Source organism: Argopecten irradians, chromosome 4 (assembly GCF_041381155.1).
Source record: "Argopecten irradians isolate NY chromosome 4, Ai_NY, whole genome shotgun sequence".
In the NCBI taxonomy this organism is placed as follows: Eukaryota; Metazoa; Mollusca; class Bivalvia; order Pectinida; family Pectinidae; genus Argopecten; species Argopecten irradians.
The window spans coordinates 2,076,320-2,089,616 of NC_091137.1; the positions used below are offsets into that span (position 1 = coordinate 2,076,320).

Consider the following 13,297-nt stretch of genomic DNA (forward strand, 5'->3'; position numbering starts at 1 on the left):
ATCTGTGACAGGACTACTAATGTTAGACCTAACGTTTGTCTGTATCTGTGACAGGACTACTAATGTTAGACCTAACGTTTGTCTGTATCTGTGACAGGACTACTAATGTTAGACCTAACGTTTGTCTGTATCTGTGACAGGACTACTAATGTTTGATCTAACGTTTGTCTGTATCTGTGACAGGACTACCAATGTTAGACCTAACGTTTGTCTGGATCTGTTGACAGGAATACTAATGTTAGACCTAACGTTGGTCTGTTTATGTGACAGGACTACTAATGTTAGACCTAACGTTACGTCTTATCTGTGACAGGACTACTAATGTTAGACCTAACGTTTGTCTGTATCTGTGACAGGACTACTAATGTTAGACCTAACGTTTGTCTGTATCTGTGACAGGACTACTAATGTTAGACCTAACGTTTGTCTGTATCTGTGACAGGACTACTAATGTTAGACCTAACGTTTGTCTGTATCTGTGACAGGACTACTAATGTTAGACTAACGTTTGTCTGTATCTGTGACAGGACTACTAATGTTAGACTTTACGTTTTGTCTGTATCTGTGACAGGACTACTAATGTTAGACCTAACGTTTGTCTGTATCTGTGACAGGACTACTAATGTTAGACCTAACGTTTGTCTGTATCTGTGACAGGACTACTAATGTTAGACCTAACGTTTGTCTGTATCTGTGACAGGACTACTAATGTTAGACCTAACGTTTGTCTGTGACAGGACTACTAATGTTAGACCTAACGTTTGTCTGTATCTGTGACAGGACTACTAATGTTAGACCTAACGTTTGTCTGTATCTGTGACAGGACTACTAATGTTAGACCTAACGTTTGTCTGTATCTGTGACAGGACTACTAATGTTAGACCTAACGTTTGTCTGTATCTGTGACAGGACTACTAATGTTAGACCTAACGTTTGTCTGTATCTGTGACAGGACTACTAATGTTGGACCTAACGTTTGTCTGTATCTGTGACAGGACTACTATGTAAGAACTAACGTTTGTCATGTATCTGTGACAGGACTGCTAATGTTAGACCTAACGTTTTGTCTGTACTAATCTGTGACAGGACTACTAATGTTAAACCTTAACGTTTATCTGTATCTGTGACAGGACTACTAATGTTTGACCTAACGTTTGTTGTTACTGGACTACTTAATAACCGTTTGGTCTGTATCTGTGTACAAGGGAACTACTAATCGTTTGTATAACGTTTGTCTGTGTCTGTGATCATGGAATACCAATGTTAGATTCTTAGTTTGTCTGTATCTGTGACAGGACTACCTGTTGTTAGTCCTAACGTTTGTCCTGTGACAAGGTTACTAAAGTTTGACCTGACGTTTGTCTGTTTCTGTGACAGGACTACTGATGTTTCGTTGTCCTATCGTTTGCCTGTGTCATCTGTGGACAGGTACTATCTATGTTAGACCTTAACGTTTGTCTGTATGTGACAGGACTTTCTAAAGTTCTGACCTAAAAAAAATTCCCGTTGCGGTCTGTATCTGTGACAGGAATTACTAATTGTTAGACCCAACTTTTGACTGTGTTCAGGACTACTATATGTTTAGACCTTAACGTTTGTCTGTATTTGTGACAGGACTATACTATATTTTGGACCCTAAACGTTTGGTCTGTATCTTGACAGGACTACTTATGTTAGTAACTATCGTTTGCCTTCGTTTATGTGAACAGGGACTACATAATGTTAGACCTAACTTTTTGACTGTGTCAGGACTACTAATGTTAGACCTAACGTTTTGTCCTGTAACAGGACTACTAATGTTTAGGATCCATTAACGTTTGTCTGTTTACTGTGATCAGGACTACTAATGTTTGACATAAAGTTTATCTGGATCTGTGACTGGACTTACTAATGTTAGAACCTAACGTCTTGTCTGTTTATCTCAGAGGCATTACTAATGTAAGACCGAACGTTTGTTATGTATCTGTGATCTGGACTAATAATGTAAGACCTAACGTTTGTATGTATCTGTGTCAGTATTCTTATGTTTGATCTCAACAGTTTCGGTCTGGATATGTGACAGGATATACTAATGTAAGGACCCTATAGTTTGTGTCGCTATCGGTGACAAGTATTTCCAATGTTAGACGTAACGCCCTTTGTTATGCTATCATGTGACAGGTCGTAACTATATGATATGTCCTTAGGTTTGTCTGTTGATGTGAAAGAGACTACTAATGTTAGACCCTAACGTTTGTCTGTATCTGTGACAGGACTACTAATGTGCAGAACCTAACGGTTGGGTACCTTGGTATTAAAATTTGTGACAGGGCTACATAATGGGTAGTCCCTAACTTTTGACTGTTGTGATGGACTACTAAATTTTAGCACCTAATGTTTGTCTGTATCTGTGGACAGGACTACAAATGTTAGACCTAACGTTTGTTCTGTGCAGTGACAGGGACTTACTAATGTTAGACCTATAACGATTGGTCTGTTATCTGTGACAGGACTACTAATGTTAGACGCCCTTTAACGTTTTGTCTGTATATGTGACAGGACCTACTAATGTTAGATCCCTAAGTTTGTCTGTATTCTGTGAACAGGAACTACTAATGTTAGAAAACTAACGTTTGTCTGTATCTGTGACAAGACCTACTAATGTTGAAGACACTAATGTTTGTCTGTATCTGTGACAGGACTACTAATGTTATTAGAACTAAACGTTTGTCTGTACTGTTGTCATTGAACAATACTAATTGTTAGACCTTAACGTTTGTCTGTATTTGTGACTAGGACTACTAATGTTAGACACTAACGATTGTCCATGTTACTCTGTGACTAGGACTACTAATCGTTGGACACATTAAACGTTTGTCAAGTATCTGTGCAGGACTTATCTAATGTTAGACTAACGTTTGTCTGTATCTGTCCCAGGAACTACTAATGTTAGGACCTAACGTTTGTGTCAGTATTTGTGGGACAGGACTACTAATGTTTAGACCTAACGTTTTGTTTGTATTCTGTGACAGGACTACTAATTTTAGACCTAATCTTTTTTTGTCTGTATCTGTGACAGGGACTACTAATGTTAGACCTAACGTTTGTCTGTATCTGTGACAGGACTACTAATGGTTGGAAGTAGTAACGTTTGTGCTGTATCTGTGACACAGGACTACTAATGTTTGACCTAACGTTTGTCTGTATCTGTGTACAGAGGACTTCAAAGTGTTAGACCTTACGTTAGTCTGTATCTGTGACAGGACTACTAATTGTTAGACCTAAAGTTTGTCTGTGACTGTGACAGGACTAACTAAGTGTTTGACCTGACGTTTGTCTGTATCTGTGACAGGAACTACTAATGTTATGTCCCTATCGTTTGTCTGTATCTGCTGACAGGACTACTAATGTTAGAACTAACGTTTGTCTGTATCTGTGACAGGACTACTAATGTTAGACCTAACGTTGTCTGTATCTGTGACAGGACTACTAATTTTAGACCTAAATAGAGTTCTGTATGTGATCTGTGACAGGACTAATAATGTTTGACCTAACGTTTTATGTATTCTGTGTGAGGACTACTAATGTTAGGACCCTAACGTTTGTCTGTATCTGTGACAGGACTACTAATGTTAGAACCTAACGTTTGTAGTGTATCTGTGACTGGACTATAATGTTGTAGATACCTAACGTTTGTCTGTTATATGTGAACAGGACTACTTAATGTTAGACCTAACGATTGTCTGTATCTGTGGACAGGGCTCAACTTATGTTTAGACCTTAACGGTTGTCTGTGGGACAGGGAATACTAATGTTAGACCTAACGCTTGTCTGTATCTGTGACAGGACTACTAATGTTTGACCTGACGATTGTATGTATCTGTGCGAGGATACTTCTTAATGTTTAGACCCTAATCGTTGTCTGTGACAGGACGTCTAATGTTTGACCCTAACGTTGTGTCTGTATCTGTGACAGGGACTTACTAATGTCTTGACCTAAAGTTTGTCTGTATCTGTGACAGGAATACTAATGTTAGACCTTACTTTTGACTGTGTCAGGACTATTAAAGTTAAGAACCTATCGTTTGAACTGACGTCTGTACTATTTGTGACAGGGACTACTAATGTTAGACCTAAACGTTTTTGTCTGTGACAGGACTACTTAATTTTTAGACTTAAAGTGTTGTCTGATATCTGTGACAGGACTACTAATGTTAGACACCCTAACCTTTGATCTGTCTGTGGCAGGACTACTATGTTAGACCTATACGTTTGTCTGTATTATGTGACAGGGACTACTAATGTTAGACCTATAACGTATGTGTGTATCTGTGGACAGGACTACTAATGTTAGACCTAACGCTTGTCTGTACCCTGTGACAAGACTACTAATGTTCAAGACAGGTACCTTAATGTAGTCCTAACGTTTGTCTGTATCTGTGACAGGACTACTAATGTAAGACCTAACGTTTGTCTGTATCATCGTGACTAGGACCTACTTAATTTGTAAGGACCTTTGATCAAACGATTGTCTGTATCTGTGACAGGACTACTAATGTTAGACCTAACGTTTGTCTCGTATCTGTGTCAGGACTATTAATGTTAGACCTACGGTTTGTCGGTATCTGTGTCAGGACTATCTAATGTTAGACCTAAACGTTTGTCTTGATCTGTGACAGGGACTACTAATGTGTAGTAATCCTAACGTTTGTCCTGTATCTGTGTCAGGACTATCGCTATGTTAGACCTTAACGTTTGTCTGTATCTGTGTCAGGAACTACTAATGTTAGAACCGAACGTTTGTCTGTATCTGTGACAGGACTACTAATGTGTAGACTCTAATCGTTTGTCTGTATCTGTGACAGGACTACTAATGTTAGACCTGACGTTTGTCTGCTATCTGTGACATGGACTACTAATGTTGGGACGTAAACAGTTTGGTCAAGTTATCTGTGACAGGACTATTAATGTTAGACCTAACGTTTTATGTCTGTATCTGTGGACATTGACTACTCAGGACTGCTAATGTTGGAAGTAACGTTTGTCAGTTATCTGTGACAGGACTATTAATGTTAGACCTAACGTTTGTCTGTATCTGTGACAGGGATACCAATGTTTAGATCTAACGTTTGTCTGTATCCTGTGACCTACTAATGTTTGACCTAACGTTTGTCTGTGTAAACAGGACTACTAATGTTAGACCTATCGTTTGTCTGTATCCTGTGACAGGTACTATTTAATGTTAGACCCTACCGTTTGTTCTGTGACAGGACTAAACTAATTTTAGGAACATGACGTTTGTCTGTATCTGTGACAGGACTATCTAATGTTAAAACCTAACTTTTGGTTCATGTGGACTGGTCTACTAATGTAAGACCTTACGTATGTCTGTATCTGTGACAGGACTACTAAAGTTTGACCTAACGTTTGTCTGTATCTGTGACAGGACTACTAATGTTAGACCTAACTTTTGACTGTGTCAGGACTACTAATGTTAGAACTGACGTTTGTCTGTATTTGTGACAGGACTACTAATGTTAGACCTAACGTTTGTCTGTGACAGGACTACTAATTTTAGACCAAAAGCTTGTCTGTATCTGTGACAGGACTACTAATGTTTGACCTAACCTTTGACTGTGTCAGGATGGGATGTCTAATCTGTAGACAGGACTACTAATGTTAGCTAACGTTTGTCTGTATGTACTACTGTTAGACTTAGGACTACTAATGTTAGACTAACGTTTGACATGACAGGACTACTAATGTTAGACTAACGTTTGTCTGTATCATGTGACAGGACTACTAAGGATGTACTAATGTTAGACTTAGAGCAGAGGCAGCATGGGATGTACTAATGTTAGACTTAGAGCAGAGACAGCATGGGATGTACTAATGTTAGACTTAATGCAGATGCATGGGAAGAGATAATGTTAGATAAGGGCAGAGACAGCATGGGATGTGCTAATGTTAGACTTAGATGCAGAGACAGCATGGGATGTTGACTAAATGTTAGACTTAGAGCAGAGACAGCATGGGATGTGCTGTTAATGTTAGACTTAAGATCAGAGACAGCATGGGATCTGCTAATGTTAGACTTAGAGCAGAGGCAGCATGGGATGTGCTAATGTTAGACTTAGAGCAGACACAGCATGGGATGTACTAATGTTAGACTTAATGCAGAGACAGCATGGGATGTACTAATGTTAGACTTAGAGCAGAGACAGCATGGGATGTACTAATGTTAGACTTAGAGCAGAGGCAGCATGGGATGTACTAATGTTAGACTTAGCAGAGCAGATGGACAGCATGGGATGTACTAATGTTAGACTTAGGGCAGAGACAGCATGGGATGTGCTAATGTTAGACTTAGATCAGAGACAGCATGGGATGTACTAATGTTAGACTTAGAGCAGAGACAGCATGGGATGTGCTAATGTTAGACTTAGAGCAGAGGCAGCATGGGATGTACTAATGTTAGACTTAATGCAGAGACAGCATGGGATGTGCTAATGTTAGACTTAGATCAGAGGCAGCATGGGATGTACTAATGTTAGACTTAGAGCAGAGACAGCATGGGATGCGCTAATGTTAGACTAAGGGCAGAGACAACATGGGATGTGCTAATGTTAGACTTAGAGCAGAGACAGCATGGGATGTACTAATGTTAGACTTAGAGCAGAGACAGCATGGGATGTGCTAATGTTAGACTTAGAGCAGAGACAGCATGGGATGTACTAATGTTAGACTTAGAGCAGAGACAGGATGTAATAATGTTAGACTAATGTTAGACTAATGTTAGACTTAATGCAGAGACAGCATGGGATGTACTAATGTTAGACTTAGAGCAGAGGACAGCATGGGATGTACTAATGTTAGACTTAGAGCAGAGACAGCATGGGATATGCTAATGTTAGACTTAGAGCAGAGACAGCATGGGATGTACTAATGTTAGACTTAGAGCAGAGACAGCATGGGATGTACTAATGTTAGACTTAGAGCAGAGACAGCATGGGATGTACTAATGTTAGACTTAGATGCAGAGACAGCATGGGATGTACTAATGTTAGACTAAGAGCAGAGGCAGCATGTTAGACTTAGAGCAGAGACAGTGCTAATGTTATGACTTAATAGCAGAGACAGCATGGGATGTACTAATGTTAGACTTAGAGCAGAGACAGCATGGGATGTACTAATGTTAGACTTAAGAGCAGAGACAGCAGCAGGGGATGTACTAATGTTAGAGACTTAGAGCAGAGGCAGCATGGGATGTACTAATGTTAGACTTAGAGCAGAGACAGCATGGGATGTACTAATGTTAGACTTAGAGCAGAGACAGCATGGGATGTACTAATGTTAGACTTAGAGCAGCAGAGGCAGCATGGGATGTACTAATGTTAGACTTAGAGCAGAGACAGCATGGGATGTACTAATGTTAGACTTAGATGCAGAGACAGCATGGGATGTACTAATGTTAGACTTAGAGCAGAGACAGCATGGCAGCTAATGTTAGACTAGTGCAGAGACAGCATGGGATGTACTAATGTTAGACTTAGAGCAGAGACAGCACAACATGTTACTAATGTTAGACTTAGAGCAGAGACAGCATGGGATGTACTAATGTTAGACTTAGAGAGCAGAGGACAGCATGGGATGTACTAATGTTAGACTTAAAGAGCAGAGACAGCATGGGATGTACTAATGTTAGACTTAGATCAGACAGCATGGGATGTACTAATGTTAGACTTAGAGCAGAGACAGCATGGGATGTACTAATGTTAGACTTAAGAGCAGAGACAGCATGGGATGTGTACTAATGTTAGACTTAGAGCAGAGACAGCATGGGATGTGCTAATGTTAGACTAAGGGCAGAGACAGCATGGGATGTACTAATGTTAGACTTAGAGCAGAGACAGCATGGGATGTACTAATGTTAGACTTAGAGCAGAGACAGCATGGGATGTACTAATGTTAGACTTAGAGCAGAGACAGCATGGGATGTACTAATGTTAGACTTAGATGCAGAGACAGCATGGGATGTACTAATGTTAGACTTAGAGCAGAGACAGCATGGGATGTACTAATGTTAGACTTAGATGCAGAGACAGCATGGGATGTGCTAATGTTAGACTTAGAGAGAGACAGCATGGGATGTACTAATGTTAGACTTAGAGCAGAGACAGCATGGGATGTATAATGGGATGTACTAATGTTAGATGCAGAGACAGCATGGGATGTACTAATGTTAGACTTAGAGCAGAGACAGCATGGGATGTACTAATGTTAGACTAATGAGCAGAGGACAGCATGGGATGTACTAATGTTAGACTTAGATGCAGAGACAGCATGGGATGTACTAATGTTAGACTTAGAGCAGAGACAGCATGGGATGTGCTAATGTTAGACTTAGAGGCAGAGACAGCATGGGATGTACTAATGTTAGACTTAGAGCAGAGACAGCATGGGATGTGCTAATGACAGACTTAGAGCAGATGACAGCATGGGATGTGCTAATGTTAGACTAAGGGCAGAGACAACATGGGATGTGCTAATGTTAGACTTAGAGCAGAGACAGCATGGGATGTACTAATGTTAGACTTAGAGCAGACACAGCATGGGATGTACTAATGTTAGACTTAGAGCAGAGACAGCATGGGATGTGCTAATGTTAGACTTAGATCAGAGACAGCATGGGATGTGCTAATGTTAGACTTAGAGCAGAGGCAGCATGGGATGTGCTAATGTTAGACTTAGAGCAGAGAGCATGGGAGCTAATGGGATGTACTAATGTTAGACTTAATAGACAGAGGACAGCATGGGATGTACTAATGTTAGACTTAGAGCAGAGACAGCATGGGATGTACTAATGTTAGACTTAGAGCAGAGACAGCATGGGATGTACTAATGTTAGACTTAGAGCAGAGACAGCATGGGATGTACTAATGTTAGACTTAGAGCAGAGACAGCATGGGATGTACTAATGTTAGACTTAGAGCAGAGGCAGCATGGGATGTACTAATGTTAGACTTAGAGCAGAGACAACATGGGATGTACTAATGTTAGACTAGCAGCAGAGACAGCATGGGATGTACTAATGTTAGACTTAGAGGCAGAGACAGCATGGGATGTACTAATGTTAGACTTAGAGCAGAGAGACATGGGATGTGCTAATGTTAGACTTAGAGCAAGAGACAGCATGGGATGTACTAGACTTAGACTTAGAGCAGAGACAGCATGGGATGTGCTAATGTTAGACTTAGAGCAGCAGACACAGCATGGGATGTACTAATGTTAGACTTAATTGCAGACAGCAGCATGGGATGTACTAATGTTAGACTTAGAGCAGAGACAGCATGGGATGTACTAATGTTAGACTTTAGAGCAGAGACAGCATGGGATGTACTAATGTTAGACTTAGAGCAGCAAGACAGCATGGGATGTACTAATGTTAGACTTAGAGCAGAGACAGCATGGGATGTACTACTAATGTTAGACTTAATGCAGAGACAGCATGGGATGTACTAATGTTAGACTTAGAGCAGAGACAGCATGGGATGTACTAATGTTAGACTTAGAGAGCAGAGACAGCATGGGATGTGGGATGTTGACTAAAAGCAGAGGCAGTTAGACTAATGTAGAGCAGAGACAGCATGGGATGTACTAATGTTAGACTTAGAGCAGAGACAGCATGGGATGTACTAATGTTAGACTTAGAGCAGAGACAGCATGGGATGTACTAATGTTAGACTTAGAGCAGAGACAGCATGGGATGTACTAATGTTAGACTTAGAGCAGAGACAGCATGGGATGTACTAATGTTAGACTTAGAGCAGAGACAGCATGGGATGTGCTAATGTTAGACTTAGAGCAGAGACAGCATGGGATGTACTAATGTTAGACTTAGAGCAGAGACAGCATGGGATGTACTAATGTTAGACTTAGATCAGAGACAGCATGGGATGTACTAATGTTAGACTTAGAGCAGAGACAGCATGGGATGTACTAATGTTAGACTTAATGCAGAGACAGCATGGGATGTGCTAATGTTAGACTTAGATCAGACAACATGGGATGGATGCTAATGTTAGACTTAGAGCAGAGACAGCATGGGATGTACTAATGTTAGACTTAGAGCAGAGGCAGCATGGGATGTACTAATGTTAGACTTAGATCAGAGACAGCATGGGATGTACTAATGTTAGACTTAGAGCAGAGACAGCATGGGATGTACTAATGTTAGACTTAGATGCAGAGACAGCATGGGATGTGCTAATGTTAGACTTAATGCAGAGACAGCATGGGATGTGCTAATGTTAGACTTAGATCAGAGACAGCATGGGATGTACTAATGTTAGACTTTATGCAGAGACAGCATGGGATGTGCTAATGTTAGACTTAGAGCAGAGACAGCATGGGATGTACTAATGTTAGACTTAATGCAGAGACAGCATGGGATGTGCTAATGTTAGATTTAGATCAGAGGCAGCATGGGATGTGCTAATGTTAGACTTAGAGCAGACACAGCATGGGATGTACTAATGTTAGACTTTAATTGCAGAGACAGCATGGGATGTACTAATGTTAGACTTAGAGCAGAGACAGCATGGGATGTGCTAATGTTAGACTTAGAGCAGAGACAGCATGGGATGTACTAATGTTAGACTAAGAGCAGAGACAGCATGGGATGTACTAATGTTAGACTTAGAGCAGAGACAGCATGGGATGTACTAATGTTAGACTAAGAGCAGAGGCAGCATGGGATGTACTAATGTTTAGACTTTAGCAGAGCAGAGGACAGCATGGGATGTACTACCAGATGTTATACTAATGGTTAGACCAACATTATGCGATGGACTTAGAGCAGAGACAGCATGGGATGTACTAATGTTAGACTTAATGCAGAGACAGCATGGGATGTACTAATGTTAGACTTAGAGCAGAGACAGCATGGGATGTACTAATGTTAGACTTAGAGCAGAGACAGCATGGGATGTACTAATGTTAGACTTAGAGCAGAGACAGCATGGGATGTACTAATGTTAGACTTAATGCAGAGACAGCATGGGATGTGCTAATGTTAGACTTAGAGCAGAGGCAGCATGGGATGTGCTAATGTTAGACTTAGAGCAGAGACAGCATGGGATGTACTAATGTTAGACTTAATGCAGAGACAGCATGGGATGTGCTAATGTTAGACTTAGAGCAGAGACAGCATGGGATGTGCTAATGTTAGACTTAGATCAGAGACAGCATGGGATGTGCTAATGTTAGACTTAGAGCAGAGACAGCATGGGATGTGCTAATGTTAGACTTAGAGCAGAGACAGCATGGGATGTACTAATGTTAGACTTAATGCAGAGACAGCATGGGATGTACTAATGTTAGACTTAATGCAGAGACAGCATGGGATGTACTAATGTTAGACTTAGAGCAGAGACAGCATGGGATGTACTAATGTTAGACTAAGAGCAGAGACAGCATGGGATGTACTAATGTTAGACTTAATGCAGAGGCAGCATGGGATGTACTAATGTTAGACTTAGGGCAGAGACAGCATGGGATGTACTAATGTTAGACTAAGAGCAGAGACAGCATGGGATGTGCTAATGTTAGACTTAGAGCAGAGACAGCATGGGATGTACTAATGTTAGACTTAATGCAGAGACAGCATGGGATGTGCTAATGTTAGACTTAGATCAGAGACAGCATGGGATGTGCTAATGTTAGACTTAGAGCAGAGGCAGCATGGGATGTACTAATGTTAGACTTAGAGCAGAGACAGCATGGGATGTACTAATGTTAGACTAAGGGCAGAGACAGCATGGGATGTGCTAATGTTAGACTTAGAGTAGAGACAGCATAGGATGTGCTAATGTTAGACTAAGGGCAGAGACAACATGGGATGTACTAATGTTAGACTTAGACATCAGAGCAGAGAGAGCAGCATGGGATGTACTAATGTTAGACTTAGAGCAGAGACACAGCATGGGATGTACTAATGTTAGACTTTAATGCAGAGACAGCATGGATAGACTAATGTTAGACTGCAGAGAGGCAGCATGGGATGTACTAATGTTAGACTTAGTGCAGAGGCAGCATGGGATGTACTAATGTTAGACTAAGAGCAGAGACAGCATGGGATGTACTAATGTTAGACTTAATGCAGAGGCAGCATGGGATGTACTAATGTTAGACTTAGTGCAGAGACAGCATGGGATGTACTAATGTTAGACTTAGAGCAGAGACAGCATGGGATGTGCTAATGTTAGATGGGATGTACTAAGATCAGAGAGCAGACAGCATGGGATGTACTAATGTTAGACTTAGAGCAGAGACAGCATGGGATGTACTAATGTTAGACTTAGAGCAGAGACAGCATGGGATGTACTAATGTTAGACTTAGAGCAGAGACAGCATGGGATGTACTAATGTTAGACTTAGAGCAGAGACAGCATGGGATGTACTAATGTTAGACTTAGAGCAGAGACAGCATGGGATGTACTAATGTTAGACTTAATTAGAGATCAGCAGCATGGGATGTACTAATGTTAGACTTAGAGCAGAGCACTAATGTTAGACTTAGATGCAGAGACAGCATGGGATGTACTAATGTTAGACTTAGTGCAGAGACAGCATGGGATGTGCTAATGTTAGACTTAGAGCAGAGACAGCATGGGATGTACTAATGTTAGACTTAATGCAGAGACAGCATGGGATCTGCTAATGTTAGACTTAGAGCAGAGGCAGCATGGGATGTGCTAATGTTAGACTTAGAGCAGACACAGCATGGGATGTACTAATGTTAGACTTAGAGCAGAGACAGCATGGGATGTACTAATGTTAGACTTAGAGCAGAGACAGCATGGGATGTACTAATGTTAGACTTAATGCAGAGACAGCATGGGATGTACTAATGTTAGACTTAGAGCAGAGACAGCATGGGATGTACTAATGTTACTAAGCAGAGTTAGACTTAGCTAATGTTAGAGGCAGAGCATGGGATGTACTAATGTTAGACTTAGAGCAGAGACAGCATGGGATGTACTAATGTTAGACTTAATGCAGAGACAGCATGGGATGTACTAATGTTAGACTTAGAGCAGAGACAGCATGGGATGTACTAATGTTAGACTTAATGCAGAGACAGCATGGGATGTGCTAATGTTAGACTTAGAGCAGAGGCAGCATGGGATGTACTAATGTTAGACTTAGAGCAGAGACAGCATGGGATGTACTAATGTTAGACTAAGAGCAGAGACAGCATGGGGACAGCATGTTAGGATAGAGCAGAGACAGCATAATGTTAAGACTACTTATGCAG

At 40.8% G+C, this 13,297-nt stretch overlaps 1 protein-coding gene across 1 annotated transcript in view; it reads left to right on the forward strand.

Annotated features, from left to right (window-relative positions):
* LOC138320353 (dual 3',5'-cyclic-AMP and -GMP phosphodiesterase 11A-like) overlaps positions 1–13,297 on the forward strand; it is a 495,361-nt gene that overhangs the window by 208,077 nt on the left and 273,987 nt on the right. The gene's annotated exons all lie outside the window — the stretch shown is intronic.